The sequence below is a fragment of the Bos indicus x Bos taurus genome, chromosome 22, assembly GCF_003369695.1.
Source record: "Bos indicus x Bos taurus breed Angus x Brahman F1 hybrid chromosome 22, Bos_hybrid_MaternalHap_v2.0, whole genome shotgun sequence".
In the NCBI taxonomy this organism is placed as follows: domain Eukaryota; kingdom Metazoa; phylum Chordata; class Mammalia; order Artiodactyla; family Bovidae; genus Bos; species Bos indicus x Bos taurus.
In genome coordinates this window covers 25,220,853-25,240,404 of record NC_040097.1, presented here as the reverse complement: position 1 = coordinate 25,240,404, position 19,552 = coordinate 25,220,853, and the positions used below count along the sequence as shown (strand labels likewise).

The 19,552-nt window shown below is 41.6% G+C and overlaps 1 protein-coding gene across 18 annotated transcripts in view; it reads left to right on the top strand.

The window, feature by feature from the left end:
• MAGI1 (membrane associated guanylate kinase, WW and PDZ domain containing 1) overlaps nucleotides 1-19,552 on the top strand; it is a 639,211-nt gene that overhangs the window by 173,336 nt on the left and 446,323 nt on the right. The gene's annotated exons all lie outside the window — the stretch shown is intronic.

Below are 19,552 nucleotides of genomic sequence, written 5' to 3'. Positions count from 1 at the left end.
ACAGAGGTGGCCAGTGCCTCATGAGATGTGAGGATAAGAAAGAAGTCCAAGCTGAACAAGATGTCAGGCTTGGGGGCCCAGGGCTGCCCATTAGAAACAGGGCATGCTCTGTGTGACTCTGTGTGAGAGACCTTACCGGTTGTTCCAGATCCATCTCACAATGCCTGACCCTGTTGTTCGCACATGGACTGTACATGCCTGTTCACATCTTGACAAGTTGCCTTGTAAGTAGTTTTATTGGTTTTTATTGGTTGCTCTGTAGTAAGGGAAAGTTTGATGCACTTTTAGATGGGACAGTGGAGGCACAGTCCCTGTGACTCAGCCCTTGAGTCATTCTGATCTTCATTCTCTCAGGCTGCCTCTCCCCTCTGCCACCTTCCAGTCATCTTCAAGACCAAGGTCAGATGGCCTCTCCTTGGGAAGCTTTCTCTAACTTCCATAGTCAGAGGCAATTTTCTCTCTTTTCTGTTCACGCTTTGACGTTATCTCTCTTTATGTTTATTTTTTGTAATAATCTATTCTGGACTCTCTCCTTTGTGAGGATATTAATTAACATCCCCAGTTTCTGGGGTTTATATACAAATGGGGTTGCAGGGGGCATACTTTTTGTGGACATGAGGTTTGTTCTTTTCCTCTTATGAATATATAAAATGGAGGTTGCAACAGAAAATGTTTAGGGGCCAGGGAGGTGACATAAGAGTGACCCTCACCTGTCTGGGACAGTCAGTTGGTGGGGTGGTAGCTCAATGAGAGAGTGCACACGTGGTCTGTAAAACTGCTAGCTAAACTTAAGAACAAAGCAAAATATCGTTTTGGCAAACAAAATAGTTACATGAGATATGATCAGCCCTTTGGTTTTTTATTTGTGATCTCTGATAAAGAATATAGCTCTTTGGAGAAATCATAGAAAACAGGGATTATTAACATCAAGAGCATATAGCCAAGCCTACCTAGCCCCCTGCCCATCCCCCAAAGCTGAAAACTAGTGTGAGGAGACCTTGTTTTCTGTCACTCTTAAATTTGGCCTTGTGGTCACAGGGTATGCCATCAGCTGACCCGCTGACATCCTTTGAAATACTGCTGAAATCAAGACCTTCACTGAGACACGAGCTGCTGCTGCTGCTAAGTCACTTCAGTCGTGTCTGACTCTGTGTGACCCCATTGATGGCAGCCCACCAGGCTTCCCCGTCCCTGGGATTCTCCAGGCAAGAACACTGGAGTGGGTTGCCATTTCCCTCTTATTTGAATTCCGCATGTTACTTTGGAAGTAATGAGAAAACAAGGGAAGGTAATGAATGTTGTTTGTTATTTTGAAATGGCTCAAAAGCGTAATTTGTCATGTCAAACCCAGTTGAAATCTATGAAGGGCAGTCTCTTCTCAAAGGAGATGGTGGAAATGGAAGAAGAGGGAAAATTACTCACGATGAGTTTACTGTACACACATCCTGCTTTTCTCTCCTGAGGACGCCTTTCAGAGGCACCAGCTGCCTTGGTGGAGGGCAGCTCAAATCACAATCCCAGAGGGATGTTCTCTGTAGCATCTGACTGAGGATGCCATCACCATGGCAGATCCCCACAGGTCCTGTTAGAGATGTACCCAGAGATCCCTGTGACCTCCCACAAGGACGTCTTTCTTTTTGGAACCGGAGGGAAGGGAGCAGGGCACAACCTTTGAAAGATGACATAGCCCAAGGAGGCAACATAAGCTGATTAGAATCAGATGGGTCTAAGATGGCAGTCAACTTTGACTAGAACTTGATCCTCAGTATATACTCATCGTAACACATTAGAAAGCTAAATGACACACTCAGAGGTGCCATGACAGTTCAATGACTGACCATCAAGGACCAAAAGTGGGAGGTGGCCCAATTCCTGGAAATCTCTACCCCTTCCCCAAAATAGTGGGAATAATCCTCTCACTGATGGAGAAGGATAAGAGGCTTATGGAAGCTTTACTGAGGGGGAAACTGGATCTTTCCCAAATTGGGAAAGGAGTACATCAAGGCTGTATATTGTCACCCTGTTTTTTTAACTTATATGCAGAGTACATCATTAGAAATGCTTGACTGGATGAAGCACAAGCTGGAATCAAGATTGCTTGGAGAAATATCAATAACTTCATATATGCAGATGATACCACTCTTATGGCAGAAAGCAAAGTAGAACTAAAGAGCCTCTTGATTAAAGTGAAAGAGCAGAGTGAAAAAGTTGGCTTAAAACTCAACATTCAAATAACGAAGATCCTGGCATTTGGTCCCATCACTTCATGGCAAATAGATGGGGAAACAGTGGAAACAGAGACTTTATTTTCTTGGGTTCCAAAATCACTGCAGATGTTGACTGAAGCCATGAAATTAAAAGACAATTTTCCCTTGGAAGAAAAGCTATGACCAACCTAGACAGCATATTAAAAAGCAGAGACATTACTTTGCCGACAAAGGTCCATCTAGTCAAAGCTATGGTTTTTCCAGTAGTCATGTATGGATGTGAGAATTGGACAATAAAGAAGGCTGAGCTCTGAAGAAGGGATGCTTTTGAACTATGGTGTTGGAGAAGACTCTTGAGAGTCCTTTGGACAGCAAGGAGATCAAACTAGTTCATCCTAAAAGAAATCAGTCCTGAATATTCATTGGAAAGACTGATGCTGAAGCTGAAACTCCAGTACTTTGGCCACCTGATGCGAAGAACTGACTGGAAAACACCGTGATGCTGGGAAGGATAGAAGGCGGGAGGAGAAGGGGTGACAGAGGATGAAATGGTTGGATGGCATCACTGACTTGATGGACATGAGTTTGAGTAAGCTCCGGGAATGGACAAGGAAGCCTGGTGTGCTGCAGTCCATGGGGTTGCAAAAGTTGGACATGACTGAGTGACTGGACTGGACTGAGGTCCTGAAACCAGGTGTTGTGATCTCAGTTGACAGATTGTGGGTTTTGGCTAGGTTTGAGTCCCAACCAGATGTGTTCAAGTCCCAGAGTGGGTTTTGGCTGGGTCCGAGTCCCAATCTGAGGTGAACTGTTTCATTTTGAGTAGTGTGGAGGGAGGGAGGGGAAGCACCAGCTCTCTCACTGCCCATCTGTGAAGCTCTGGTTCATCCTTGATCCACTGTTTGTGTCCATTTTTGACGATGGCTCTGTTAGTATGCTTGTTTACAATTCTGGTATAAGGAAAAAAGAAAATCATATATTTAAAGCACATGCCACAGTAGTGGTGCTGAAATCTCAGCTTCTCTGTACATCAGTGCTAAACCAAATCTTGGAGACAGGATTTTGGGTGAAGCATAAGAGTAGCTTTATTGTTTTGTCAGATAAAGGGGGCCACAGCTGGCTAATACCCTCAAAAGCATGTGTCCCAACTTGGGGGAGATAGTGAGCAGTTTTATAGCAGTTCTTCAAAGAGGGCGTGATCAGCTTGTGGACATTCTTTTCATGGATTGGTGGTGAGGTAGGTAGCAGTCAACATCATTAACCTTCAGGTCCAACTGGTCTGGGGTCTGCATTCTTGTGGGCAGCATACCATCATTAATTGTTCCCTTCTCCTCCTTTCCTGCCCATGGTAAGAATTTTCTTGCTCTTTAAGTTTGAAGATTCTGCTTGTATTTATAGTTGATACAGAGGAACTTGGTGTTAGCTCATTCAGGAGTGAAGATGAGTTAACTTTGAATTACTAATGAAATCAGTGATAAAATGCAATTTGTTTTATTGCTATTGCAATTACATGTAGTTGGAGAGTATGTATTTTTCTAAAATAATTCTTGAAAATTGCAGTGTTGTTTTACCTCATGTAATCACACAGGTGGAGTTTCTTGCAGAAATGAGAAATACAGGTCCTCGGTGGGTTTTTTTTTTTTTGAGTGAGTCATTAAACATTTATTTTCAACTTTCTCAGTGTTTTTACAAAGCAAACTTTTAGGGTCATAATGCTACCCATGACCCCTTACTTCTTCCCAAAAGAGGGAGAAAGTCAGAATTGTAGCACATGAAGAGGTAAGGAGTAGAATGGAGTTAAAAGAATTTTAAGTTCCTCCTGGGAAAAAGCAATGATTTAGTGATCTCTTATTAGAATTTTGAAATCCTGCTTCTCATCTTTTCAAATTTATAAATAGCATTTCCCATCCAAACAGAGTCACAAATCCACAAGGTTAAAAATTTGTAGAGTTCACGGACCCACTGATGTATTGTCTCCACAACAACTGGCTTGTGTTGTGAGTATTAGGCATGGAACTTTCTTTTTGCTAATCACGCTGTTTTAGAAACATCCCTTCATGTTATGTCAATGTGGAGCAGAGACTTCTGAAGTCATCTGGAAGCTTCATTTTGTCGTGAATTTTTGTTCAATGCAATGATAACGTTTAAGATTATACCATTATTAAGGTATTAAACTTATTATTATAATTTTGCAGTTAATACTGTTGAAAACACTAGGTTTTTATGAATCTTTACTTAATAGTGTAAATGTTATATCGCTTGGTCAATGCATTCCTTCCCTCTTCCCGGTCGTGTATCCTTTTAAATGCCTAAGGGATGTTTTCAGGGTTTCCCTCCAGAAAGGATGAAATACAGGTAAAGCAGGACCCACCTGTGACTGTCCCATATATAGTCTGACAGACTATAGCACCATCTAACCAGCTTCCTAGGGCATAGCACTTTTCAGGATTTCAAGAAAGGCAGCATCTCAGGTGTGCACATTTTTAGCTTTTTAGGGAAGGGAAAGTAATATTATCTTTACCCTGCTGGTTTTAGCTGAGACACAACCCCCACCACCCTCTTAGTAATAAATGAAAGATTCAAAGGAGGAAAACAAATAGAGATTTAATAACATCTTTACCTCTTGTATACAGGAAATATACCTAGGAAAACTGAATAAAATTCCCTGAAATAACCCAAACCATATCTTAAATGCCATCTCCAGTAAAAGACAAAAGAAGATGTTAGGGATGAAATAGGGGCTAGTCAGTTATGGGAGATCCCTAGAAAACCACAGTCAACCAGAGTATGGTTAATATGCAGCTTTAAATCCTTTATTCTCTGTTGATAAGAATTTCTTATTCATGTTCCTCTTCCTGGGACAGACAGGAAGATACCCTTACAAATGGAAATTTCTCTTATCAAGTAAATGTCTCTTAGAAAAGGTAACTCTTACTCACTTTTCAGAGCTTCACCCTGTCGGCTGTTTCTTAAAAATGATCAGCCCTAAAACAGTGTTTTTGTCTGAGAGACATGACATATTTTGGGGTGGCAAATTCTGCTTCCCTTCAGGTTCTTCCTTTAGGGGAATACTGGGCAGAAGAGCCAAAAAAATCACAGCCTTGCTGATCAGCTCCTTGTAGCATATCCCTGAGGGGAAGAAGATCAGAGATGCTGAACTCCGAACTGTGTGATCTGGCAGGAAACTCGACCTCCGTCAGTTGGGTTCCAAGATCTCTGCTCTGGCCCGAGTAATGTGAGGCTTAACCTGTGTAAATTTACAGAATAGCCATGAAAACACTAATTTTCAATGATTCCTGGGTGATAATTACACAGTTTTCATCAATTTTAATGTTGTTAAAATGTGAAAAGTAGGACATAGCTGAAATCATAGATGACTTGGCTTCATTTTTGTGTTTTGCTGGTTTGTAAAATCTACAACAGTCTCAGACTTTGGGCAGGCCTCGTATGTTTCCTCCCTCCAGAAAACCACTTGCCAGTCCTCATAAAGACCAGTTCTGTTTCCTGTTCTGAATACCTCTGACCATGACTCTAGCAGCTGCCCCTAGGAAAAAGGCCAGCTCCTATGGAGAAATAAGGTCTGCCTTTCTGCCAGGTGTGCTTGTGTGTGTGTGCGGTGGCCATGAATCCCGCTAAGCACCATTACCTCTGTTTGAGCTGGCTGATTCCTGTCAAGTGAATAGGGCAGTTAGGTTATATTGGCTTTCATACGGTTCCTGCATTTTGAGGAGACTGGTTGACAGTTTTTCATATGTCACTCAATTAAGAAAAAAGGAAGTCTGGTGCAGTTTGAGGTCCACTTCCATTTGGCATCCTATAAACTTGAGCATGTATCAAGCCTCCCAGAGAAGAGAAGATCCTGTTCCTTCGTGTGCTGACTGCAGTCAAAATCATGTTCCCTTGCCAAGTTGATGATTAACCTCTCTCTATTGAACTGTGGTGTTGGAGAAGACTCTTGAGAGTCCCTTGGACTGCAAGGAGATCCAACCAGTCCATTCTGAAGGAGATCAGCTCTGGGATTTCTTTGGCAGGAATGATGCTAAAGCTGAAACTCCAGTACTTTGGCTACCTCATGCAAAGAGTTGACTCATTGGAAAAGACTCTGGTGCTGGGAGGGATTGGGGACAGGAGGAGAAGGGGACGACAGAGGATGAGATGGCTGGATGGCATCACTGACTCGATGGACGTGAGTCTGAGTGAATTCCGGGAGTTGGTGATGGACAGGGAGGCCTGGCGTGCTGCGATTCATGGGGTTGCAAAGAGTTGGACATGACTGAGCGACTGATCTGATCTGATTGAAAACTGCAAGGCGTTCAAACCAGTCAATCCTAAAGGAAACAAACCTGAATATTCATTGGAAGGATGGATGCTGAAGCTGAAGCTCCAATATTTTGGCCATCTGATGCGAAGAGCCAACTCATTAGTAGAAAAGACCCTGATGCTGGGAAAGATTGAAGGCAGGAGGAGAAGGGGACGACAGAAGACAAGATGGTTGGATGGCACCACTGACTTGATGGACATGAGTTTGAGCAAGCTCCGGGAGTTGGTGAAGGACAGGGAAACCTGGTGTGCTGCAGTCCATAGGGTTGCAAAGAGTGGGACACAACTGAGCAAAACTATTCCCTTTCTTGTCCTTTTCTTATTCCCTTCAGGATTGAGAAGTATCACAGAAAAGGGGAAGTGAAACCCAGCAGCACTCTGGAGCCTCCCCTCTCTCCTAGGCCTTCCTAGAGTTCCAAGAAGCAGATTGAAGCAGTTACTAATTAGGGAAGTGAGGCAGAAACTAACAAAAGCAGTGAAGCTAACAAAATCCTGGTAACTTAAACAATAATTCAGCAATAAAACAAAACCCTAATTCCTCCTTGAGGGATATACATATGTGACAATCTGTTGCATATCTTTGAGTTGTTCTGCAGAAACTAAGACCCCTGCCCAGGTGGAGGGTGCTGACTACATGCTGATAACCCAGACTGGTTGGAACCAGAATATTGATGATTAAGATTCCTGAAACATCACCTCGTTACCTCACCATGAACCAATCAGAATAAAGTCCACAGACTTCAACCATCACCCCAAATAAGCTGATCACTTAAAAAACGATTGTTGACATGAAGGTTTAGCTCATGATATCCTCCCTTATTCATCCGAAATATGTCAGAATAAATAGGAGCAAAGCTTGGTGTGTTCTCTTAGACTCATTGTTTTCTGTAGTGCTGCAGCATTTCTATTACGTGATGTGAAGGTGATCTTATCATTCTGCATGTTGGGATGTGTGGAAAGAAAACAGCATCAGGCAGCGTGCAGTTTGGACTGAATTGGATTGGGCATCAGAGTTCATTCACTTAGTGCTCTTGTAGATACTTTATTGGATACGACTTTAAGTGTTTGTCACCACCTGCCATTTGATTTTAATTTCTGTCACCTGGGACATTCTGTCCCTCTGGAGTCTTCAATTTTCCTTGCTTTTCTTCTTTCCCATTGAGAATTGCTAGTCTCCAAGCAGCCAAGAAAAGTGTAGTGTTCGAAACTTTTGATAGTAAGGCATTTGAGGGCTGGAGTGTGTGTTAAAAATATTATTAGCACAGGGTATGCATAGAAAAATGAGCTAAGATCTTGCTGCTGCCAGGAACTCACTTATCTGTATCTTAAACATGCACTCATAGGACTGTTCATATCACACAAGTAAGGTAATGCTCACAGTTTCCCCTGAGCTGTTCACTACATCCATGTTGTGTTGGGCTAGCTAGAGATTGTCATCAATATTAAGACACTTCCTTTTGAATCTTGGGTTACAAATCAACAGAGGATCTGGTGGTGTGCCTCAGAGTAGAGACCACAAATATTTTCTCATAGTTTACCATTTATTTAAAATATGGGTGTAAGGCATGTCTTCTGTACCGCCCCCTTGTAATGGACATGTGTGTGAACACACCTGTAGTGTTGGTTTTTACTTATTAGGTATGAGCGCCACACTTCTACCCACCATCCTAAATGTGTTTGATCACTGTTCTCCTCTTACTTTTCTGGGCAGGCTCAAACCTGATGCTGACCAGGGGCGGGAATTCCATCCCTGTCAGCCTGCTGTTCCCCTGACTGGGTGCTGTGTCACCTCATGGAAGCCACCAGGAGAAATGCCTTGGTCGGGATCTCTTCCTTGTGCTGGGGTGAAAAAGAGGGCAGTTGTAGGTAGTGCTGACCCACGGACACTTGATACATAGGCCAGTCGTAATCCCAGCTGGTAGAAGAATCGACTACTTGGCTTGGGCCCTTGTGCTCTTGAGCCCCCAGGTCGATTTATTCTCTTTTAAAACCTTAGAAACCTTCTCTATAGGATCTCAGCGTTTGGCCTTCATCCACATTGCTCTCAAATTCTTCCCCTTTTCCTCTTTCTCTTGTAGATCAAAACTCTGCAGCTTCTTCTTTCTTTTGATGCTTATGTTTTCATACTTTTTCACTTAAACTTTGTTTTTTTTTTTTTTTTAATTACTGAGTATAAACACATGATTTCTGCCAGCATAATATATTTTAGAAAATATTCCCGAACATATGTGGCCATGTCAGTATAGATATATATATAACTTCGCCTAACAGATTTCCCCCAACTTAAGTTTACAAATATACACCCCATCACTACTACCCAACAAAATCCAAATCAAGCAATAACATAATATTTATAAATCACTGAAGTGGGAGAAAATAAGATAAAGAAATTTACAAAAATAAATGAGATCACTTTCATACAGCTATTACTAGTATGCTTCTGTAAATATGATCATCTTTGATAGTTTTGCAAGGGTGGTAGTTTTATCTCTGACTGGAGATTTAGCTACTCATTTAGTGAAACATTGCAGAGTGAGCCCTTCCTGTGTGCCAGGCCTAGTTCTAGATGCCAGGCACACAGGACATCATTAACAAAGCAAAGTCCCGGCCTTCTAGTGGGGGTTGTTTGAAAATAAAGGAAGTGTGGTTGTGCCTTTGCGGGGTTCAAGGCCTCGCCTAGGTTCATGTAGCAAGTTAGGGAGGGTGTGAACGTTGCATCCTAGATGTTTCTACGTCAGCAGTTTTTCTTCTGTAGTCTTGTTTATCAGTTCTTTCCACCTGTGCACCTCTGTAAAAACAGAGCATGAAAACCTCAACTACTTTGACTGCTTGAGTTTTGTTTTTTCCTGAAAGTTCATCCAGAGTTTATGTAGTATTCTATTTTATATCTTTGTTTTCATATGATGTAATGTCCCTCCTTTTATCTTTACATTCCAGGAAGATGTTTCTTGTTTACTTGATGCTTCAAGGATGTCTTTTCTTTACTGCGTGGCCCAGCTTCCTGGTTTGTCCTGGATTGAGGGGACTCTTGGGATGTGTGACTTTCTTAACATAGAGACAGCGCTGGACCATCCTCCTGGTTTGCCTGGGACTGAGTGGTTTCCTGGGTCTGTGGGACTTCCAGTGCTTAAACTGGGCAGGTGTCAGGCAAAACGGTACTTGTTGGTCATCCTTGATTGCATACCGGAAGTGGGAGGGGACTACATTTATCTCAGTTTGTAGCACATCACAGACACGCTGGTACATACTCTTAGAACGTTCTACAAATAGTTACATTTAAATTAGCATTATTATTATTTTTTTAAATAGAGAAGGAAGTTTGGCTGCTGATATTCTATCTTGCTTCTTGTTGTTGTTCAATTGCTAAGTTGTGTCCTGTTCTTTGTGATCCCGTGGACACAGCACACCAGGCTTCTCTGCCCTTCACCATCTCCCAAAGCTTGCTCAAACTCATGTCTATTGAGTCAGTGATGCCATCCAACCATCTCATCCTCTGTTGTCCCCTTCTCCTCCTGCCTTCAATCTTTCCCAGCATCAGGGTCTTTTCTAATGAGTCAGCTGTTTGCATCAGATGACCAGAGTATTGGGGCTTCAGTTTCAGCATCAGCCCTTCCAATGAATATTCAGGGTTGATTTCCTTTAGGATTGACTGGTTTGATCATTATTTTTTAAGCAGAGAAACCGGGTATCTAAATAAGTTTGGCTGGTGATATTTTGTCTCACTTCTAATGTTAGTTATTTTGGAGAAAAATATGATACGGCCTTTAAACTATGATAGTGCATAATTGATAAATTGATTTTAGGTATGTATACATGTTTTGTACCTTGCTAGCCAAGTATCTTATTTATCTGTACTGCAGAGAAAGGCTCTACAGTCTATGTGTGTTTGTATTTGTGTGTATTTTCCTTCTTGTGCTGAGAATTTTCAATGAAGGGAAGAAAATGAACTTAAATTTATAAAGAGATAAATACAGTTTGTAGTAGTGGGGGAAGAATAGCAGCTGTGTCATTTAGTGTCGAGGCTTGGGTTGCTGGACCCTGACAGTCCTGAGTTTTACCCCTGCCCATGTCAGCAAGATGCTCTTGGTTGAGTTGCTTAAACTCTCTTAGAAGCTGACTCTGGAGGAAAGAGTTTATTTCTTTGGGATTAAATTTCTGTAGGTTTCCAAACACCAACATCAAATCTTTAGTGGAACCTGGAAAGAAGGAAAAAAAAAATGTTTATTGGTTTATATTTTAGTTCTGTTAAATCTCTTCTGTGTTAGGTGTGAAGAAAAAAATATACCTCCAGTATACCCTCTGAGAAGGCAATGGCACCCCACTCCAGTACTCTTGCCTGGAAAATCCCATGGATGGAGGAGCCTGGTAGGCTGCAGTCCATGGGGTCGCAAAGAATCGGGCATGACTGAGCGACTTCACTTTCACTTTCACTTTCACGCATTGGAGAAGGAAATGGCAACCCACTCCAGTGTTCTTGCCTGGAGAATCCCAGAGACGGGGGAGCCTGGTGGGCTGCCGTCTATGGGGTCGAGGACACGACTGAAGTGATGCAGCAGCAGCAGCAGCAGCAATACACCCTGGGAACACCATTTAACCATTTGTACGAGTTTGGCAAAAATGTGTATTTCTTACCAAACAATCAAATGACAACAAACACAACAACAAAAAATCAGTTATTCATTGACTACTTAGGGACATCTTAACTTTACTCTTTATAATTAACTTATAAAAGTGGTCTATCAGTTGGTATTGTCCAAAGTAACAGATGCAACCAATCCCCCAAATACCAGTGCTACCAAAAAAAAAACAACAACAACAACAACAAACACAAAAAAGAAAGAAAAAAGACTTGCTTTTTTCTCAGCGTACTTATGCATCAGTTGAGTCAATGAGTGGGGAGTGGTCCTTCCCACTGTAGTCACTCAGAGCCATGGAGAACTCACCCTTCCTGGGTGGTTTTGAATCTGGGGTTCAGAGTTTGGAGTGGACACAGTACAGTTGATTTCTACATACATCTGATGGGCTAGAACCAAACATATGCTCTCCTACCCACCTCTCACTTATAAAAGAGGAGACCGGGTAGTTAACCCTTTCATGTCTTCACTGGCAAAGGGCAAAAAATGGTGAACTGCTCTGATGTCCACCACATGTGGAAATCTCTATTTGAAGATGAGGGACAAGAGACTAAGAAAATTTAAGTAACTTGATCTAGAGCATCCTGCTTGCAGGTGATAGGACTCAGTGCAGATTTTTTTTTGGGGGGGAGGGTTCTGTTTATTTGGCCATGAAACTTCCCTATTAGCTCAGACAGTAAAGAATCTGCCTGCAGTGCAGGAGATGTAGGTTTGATCCCTGGGTCCGGAAGATCCCCTGGGGAAGGGAATGTCTACCCACTTAGTGTTCTTGCCTTGAGAGTTCCATGGATAGAAGAGCCTGGCGACCTACAGTCCATGGGGTCACACAGTCAGACATGACTAAGCGACCAACACTTATGTTTTCATTTGCCAACACCATATGGTATGTGGGATCTTAGTTCTTCCCCAGGAATTGAACCCACACCTCCTGCAGTGGAAGTTCAGAGTCTTAACCACTGGACCACCAGGGAAGTCCCTGTCTCTGTATAAATTATCATTTTTTCCCTTTATTGAAAACTCTCAGAAGAGAAGGAACACACACACAAATACAACGTAAGTTGAGTAACTCTACCAAAAAAGTAATTTTCTTTGTACAAATTATGCCCCAAGTTATTTTCAATGTATTTTAATTAAAATTTGCCTGTCGGCTCTTTGTAAGTGTTACTGTAAGCTGAGCACTAGTAGGTCTGTGGGACCAGGGGTAAATGTATTTAAGTGCTGAAGTAGATTCTCAGTTCATAGGACTTCAATGTGAGCATCTTATTAAGGTTGTTCAAGCCTAGCATGGGATATGAAACATTCTAGGTCACTTGACTTTGCTTCATCCACCTCTTTAATTCTCCCATATATTTCCCATTTGGTTTTCTAATGCTCGAGACCATTCAGGATAACACACAGTTCTCATGGTCACCATACTTTCAGTTACTTAGAGAGACAGAGTTGGACAGAGTGGATTTCTTCAGACTTGTGTCTCCTTATTGATGCTTAGTTTAAGTTTACCAAACATCTTTCCTATCCTTTAGGTAATTCTTACCCTCTGGTTATCTCTTTTGTGCTTCTACTGGGCAAAGGTATTTAGGACTTTAGAGCTATCAAAGGTGTACTGAACTTTTAACTATTTAGCTAATGTTTGAGCACTTGTGTGTCCAGTATAATTACACCTATACTTAGTAGATTTCCAGCCAAGGACAATTTCAACTTGACTGCAGTTAGTTAATAGGATTTAAAGATAGAACTCTTAAAACAAAACTGGAACTTCTCCATTTTCATGCACATATATTTGGATGAATCATCATTGTGGTCATCATGACAAAGCAAATCATAGTATAGCAGTGAGGACCATTAAAGACAGGTAAAACAGTATTTAAATCCCTAGTTCTGGGAAAAGTTTTTAATTCAGGCTGAGCCTCATTTTTCTTACCTGTAAAATGATGACATGGACAGTACCCAGTGGAGTCACATTATCAGAAGCACATTTACCTTAGAGGAAACTGTCTCCCCATCCTCAGCATGAATGAATGTTGTGGGTGGTTCCCCATGCTATATGGTTTCAGAAGTGCTCCAGCTGAGCCGGGCGTGAGTCTTTTCAACTCATGTATTTTGATAGAAGTTCTATATTTAAGAGAATGCTCTGGAGGTGAGTGTTTCCATGTAGATAAAAACTAAATTCGTTCAACACTTTAGTTAGAATTATGTGAATGAAATATAAAGATTGCCTTCTTTCTTCCGTGGATAACCCTGACAGAATATCTTCCAGGTCTTAGTTTCCTGGTTCGGTGGAATTTAGGTTTTAGAGGAGGAAGAAAGCCACCAGGTGGTGCCAGCCATTTTCTTATGCAGAAAGAAGACAACTCAGCTAAGGAATTTCATCCGGGATAACCTTAATAGTTTGGGATCTCTTAAGGCACTCAGCCATCTGCCTCAGATTTAATGTTATTAAGTACTTTGAAATTCTTGCGCTTTAAATCCCTATGGAGAAGACTGTGTCTCTGGCTTGTGATCTGTCATGCTATACTCTTAGCTGATTGGAGTTTTGTATTTACAAAGGAAAAGTAGTTGCCTGTAGTGATCAGCTGTTGCTTTTTTGCATAGCCATTTCATTATGCAGCAATGTTTAAGTACCTATTCTCAGGGTAGTAAAAATTTGGTTCAGCAAATTATTGTGTTAAAATCAGTACAAACAAATAATGCTTGGTATTTAGTAAGATAATTCTATCTGTAATCTGTAGGGAGAACAAATCAATGTTTCCCTCTTTTATTTTGGAAGGGGAAAAAAAGGCCCTGGAGGATGAAAAGATCAGATGATTGTATTAATTAACCCATCCATCCTTTCACATATTAAATTCTTCCTTCCGGAAGCGATGTGGTCTGCTGGCTGTAACCTCAGATCCTGAAGGCAGATTGCCTGGGTTTGAATCCTTGCTCCAGCATTTCCTAGCTGCCTTGGATAGAAGTCCCTTGACCTCTCAGTCTACAGTTATCCCATCTGTTTTGAGGGTAAGAGGACCTAGTTTGGGGTTGTTGTGAGCTACAAATATGAAACATTTCTTTTTAACAGAATAAATGCTCGAAAGACATTGGTGACCATGAATATTGGTACTTTGATCCCAGTTGCTACCTAGGATTATTACAAGGACTTTCAGGGATCCAGAGACCCCATCCCACTTTCACTGCTCTACTGTGCCATTGGTGGCAGAGTGTCATCTAACAACCCAGAACATCCAGAGCGTGATCCCCATTTTGCAGATGAGGAAATGTTGCTCAGAGTGGTTAAGTGACTTACGAGACCAAGCTGCATCCAGCGACTCAGTGTTGCTGTAGGTGTACAGTGCTGCACAGTCTAGGGTGAAGTTTACCTTTTCATCTGTTGTTCACTTGAAACTGTATTGTATCAGGGCTTGTTGCATCCTAGAATGACACCAGTGTTCAGTCAGCCCCTAGTCAGCTTTGGAGCTTCCTGTGAGCGTCTTGAAAATAACACTTTTACATGAACACTGCCTTCTGTTCCTGTTAGGATGAGGCTAGCAGTTGCTGCATTTATAGCTGCCTGATCTCCTGTGCCCTCGTTCTCTGTGTATGCCCGCAGCCCAAGTCAGTTTCTATGGGTTCAGAACTGGCCAAGTGAAGGGCTTAAGATTAGTACTTCTGATTTGTAGCTTTGATTCCCAAATTTTTCATAAGGAAGATTTATGTTTGTTTGTTTGTTTGTTTTAATCACAGCCTTCTACTTACTTTTTATCTTTTAATTCAATAAGGAGGGCAAAAGGATTGGATAGGTTTTGCATGTAATCTGTCTCTAGGCCATAAGGTCAGTAACATATTGGGTGATATCATGAATGATCTTGAAAGTAAGATAGCAAAGCTTACTCTTTGTAAAACACGGTGAGCTCTGAAGCTTGCTAGAAGGAAGGAAGGGTGGAATTATGGAGAAGCGTTTTGCTGTAGTCCAAATATTTCTTTCAGCAGGAAAAAAATATTAGGTTAAAAGTACACATGTATAAAATTCAAGGGAAAGAGAATGAAAAAGAGGCGAAAACAGGTGTGAATTTGTTTACTTGATTAAATAACCTTTTATACTTCCTCTCTTAGAAGAGTATAAATTGTGATGTTACAAATGCTGATATTATTTATTTGTTATCTCTTAAGAAACCCAGGAGGGAAAAATCAATTGCTTCCTCCTCTCTGGGAAGCAGCTCCATAACTCAGGGCTGTGACATCTGTTTTGATGTTAGGGAAATGGTAATAAAAATTTGATTGAGGCAAGACATTTCTGTGGGTGGTGGGGAAGGTATGGGGCAAGATCTAGAAAGGTAGAAATAATAAAACATTCTGCTGCTGATGTTTAAATACAGAGTTGTTTAAATACTAATTACCAGGATTGGCTTCCTTTATGTCTATATTATCACCCTAGATAATGATCCTGTTTTTGAAATGAGCCCCCGATGTCACTCAGGCGTTTTGAGTTGGCTCCCTTCAAGCCAGTTGTAATATGGATCGTTTGTTTTCCATATGTGAAAACCCTCTTCACCTCTTCCCTCACTCACTCCTGGATAATGTCTGGACACATTTTTGATGAACTTGGTGGTGGTGGGAGATGCTCCTGACAGAGGCGAAGAATGCTGCTAAACATCCCACAGTGCACAGCAAAGCCACAGCAGTAGAGAATTATCCAACCCCAAACGTCAACGGTGTGAGGGTCGCAGAGTCGGATACAACTGAGTGACTGAGCACGCACACAGCGCATAAGGAAGTGTGAGATTTGGGGTTATGCCTTTAAGTAACCAGAGAGCAATATCAGATAGGAGCAACATAGCAAAGACCATCATAGATTAGCATGCGGACAAAAACCACTCATATCTCTAAAGGAGAAAACAGTATAGCAAAAGAGAAGGAAAATGACAACATGTTTTGAGTTATTTTGTGCTTTACAGTCACCTGTGGTCTTTAGGCCACAGGTAAATGCTCATTGTTGCCAAGCAGCAGGAGCTTGGCTGGAGCTTGGGTGAGCAGCTGGTTGCAGGAGCTGCAGATTTCATACAAGCAAAGGATGAAGACCCTGCTAGTGTGGTATTCCCTTGTGGTGAGCTGGAGGAATAGAGACAAGGGTGGTCTGACTTTGCAGGTGTGTGCGTGTTGGAGAATGGGGCTGGAAGAAATCCAGGGGCCCTGTCTCACCTATGGGAGGTTGTTGCATTTCCCACCTCTTTCCGCTTCAGTGTTGTGCTCTGTCTTCTCTCAGCAGGCACTGCAGCTCGTGTTGACCCGAGGCTTGTTCAGCCAGCTGCTGCAGAAACACCAGACAGGTCCTGGGATGGAGGAGGCAGGAACAGGGAGGCACACATCTGCCTTGGAAACTACATTTGCCTGGGATTATTCCTAGTAGGAAGTGGTTCCCATATCCCACCTGTGCTGCCTTGGAGCTGAGATATCATGGTTGTTTCACAAGGAAACTGGTCTGATTCCATTTTCCTGTGTGTGTGTTTTTAAAGATTTCATTTTGTTCATCATTTTTTTTTATCAAAGTATAGTTAGTATATTAGTGATCTTAATTTTTTCTTTGTTGACATCCTCAACCTCTGTTGCATTTTAGAGATCCTTTAAGGAACTAGAAAAACTGCAAGAGCACTGCGCTATGCCTGCAGAATTAGATTAGTCTCTTGGTTACTTAGGGCTAATCAAGGTAACTATCAGTACCTAAGGTTGTTTACTGTCCTGATTGTAATCTCTAATGCAGAGTTTTCAGATTTTCCAATGAAAAAGTTATCCTTCTTTGGCTTTGTGATGTTGTGTATTGCTCCTTTTACCTCTTACACGGGGCTGGATTCCCTCACTTCAATCCTGGATCCCACAGCCTGCTCTAGGCAACACTGAGCTGGTAAACCAAAGGAATATGTACCCGACACTGCGTGGGTGATGTGGCAGAAGCCACCCAACTAGAGTGTCCTGATACTGGGCCCTCAGGGTGAGCAGCCTGGTTGTATGCAATGATGTGGACTTCAGTTTGCCTTTCTTCTCTTCTTCATGATACCAATTTCGTTATTAAAGCAGAAATAAGCAAGAAGCCTAATACAGTCTACAAGGGAAGAAAAAGCATGGTTGAACAGAAGGGCTGCATTTTGGTTTCAGGCCAAGGTGGGAGAGCCTATGTATGGTGCAGTGGGTGCTGAAATTGTAAATATAAATCATTAAATCTGCCAAATAATGGTCTATAAATACCTAGTGTAAAAGATGATTCTCATTTACATTTAAATAGTGTAGATTTCTTAGGTTTTACTATAAAAATGTAATATTAATGCAAATATTATTTGGCAGTGAAAGTAAATATACTACACAGAGTTATTAATTTGTTATACACAGTCATCTATTTTTAAATATTGGCTTATCATGAATGGTCTTTATCATACTTATGAGCCCGATTTGTTAAAGTGGCAAGAACTAGAGACAGGAAATGGAGATTCACGGAATTAGAAAATGCATTAGGTTTGGATTGAAAGTGAATCTTTTTTGTATTTGTTTGATATAAACTAGCTTCCTGGTACATTTGTCATTGCTATTAAGAGGCCCATCTAACACTTTTCTCTTCCTGTCAAACATACTGAACTAGTGAATTTTAGAAAAGTTATGACCAACCTAGATAGCATATTGAAAAGCAGAGATATTACTTTGCCAACAAAGGTCCATCTAGTCAAGGCTATGGTTTTTCCTGTGATCATGTATGGATGTGAGAGTTGGACTGTGAAGAAAGCTGAGCGCCAAAGAATTGATGCTTTTGAACTGTGGTGTTGGAGAAGACTCTTGAGAGTCCCTCAAGGACTCCAACCAGTCCATCCTAAAGGAAATCAGTTGTGAATATTCATTGGAAGGGCTGATGTTGAAGCTGAAACTCCAATACTTTAGCCACCTGATGCAAAGAGCTGACTCATTAGAAAAGACCCTGATGCTGGGAAAGATTGAAGGCAGGAGGAGAAGGGGACGACAGAGGATGAGATGGTTGGATGGCATCACCGACTCATTGGACATGAGTTTGTGTAAGCTCCAGGAACTCACTTCAATTAATATGAAATAGGCAGGCTCAATGTAAAAGGATGGAAAAGTGTATCATGGAAACAGTAATCAAAAGAAAGCAAAGGTGGCTATATTAATATCAGATAAGGTAGGCTTCATAGCAAATAAAATAACTACAGATAGAGAGAGACAGTTTATAATAAAAGGATCGTTCACCAAGTTGATATAGGAATTCTACATGTCTGTGCACCAAACAACAAAGCAGCCAACTATGTGAAGCAAAAACTTATAGATGAAAGGAAAAATAGACAAATCCATAGTTATGGTAGGAGACTTCAACACCTCTGTTTGAGCAATCGTGAGAACAAGTGAGAAGATGAGCAAAGATATTGAAGAATACAGCAGCACCATCACCCATCAGGCTGGCATTTATAGATCACTCCACCCATCAAAAGTAGAACATGCATTCAAGTACCCACAGACCATATACCAAGATGGGCTGTATCTTAAGCCATAAAACAAGCCTCACCAAGTTTGAATGAATTGAGATTGTCCTTTGACCACGATGGAATCAAAAGTAGAAATCAGTAAGGGAATGAGAGCTCCAGCTATTTGGGCTTTCTGTTTTGTTTCTCTAACATATTAAACCCATCCACACCACTTGAGGTCTCTGTCTAGATGTCTTTCCTCAGGTTTTCTGCCGACTTATTCATCTAAACTCTAAATTCATCACCATCTCAGAAACTTTGGTAGTTACCTTATCTAAAGAAAATTTGGGTTTCCCTGGTGGGTCAGTCAGTAAAGAATCTGCCTGCAATGAGGAGACCTGGGTTCCATCCCTGGATTGAGAAGATCCCCTGGAGGAGTACATGGCAGCCCACTCTAGTATTCTCCCCTGGAGAATCCCCATGGAGAGTGGAGCCTGACAGGCTACAGTCCTTGCAGTTGCAAAGAGTCTTACCTGACTGAGTGACTAAGCACACAAAGAAATTTTGCACAACATCGTCTGGCTACTATCTTCTTGACTTCACCACCCTCCATCAACTTTTGTATTAGTCTGCATTTTCTTAGTACCAGGTGGCTTAGTGGTAAAGAATTTGCCTGAAAAATCCCATGGACAGAGGAGCCTGATGGACCACAGTTCATAGGGTTGCAAAGAATTGGACACGACTGAACATGCATGCATGCACTTATTAATATCTGAAATTACCTTTTCTGCTGTTTACTTATTTATGAGCCAGTATTATACACAAGAATATTAGCTTCAGGAGACTTCCCTGGCAATCCAGTGGTTAAAACTCCATGCTTCCACTGCAAGGGTGTGGGTTTGTTCCCTAGTTGGAGAACTAAGATCATGTATGCTGCATGATGCAGCCAAATAAATAT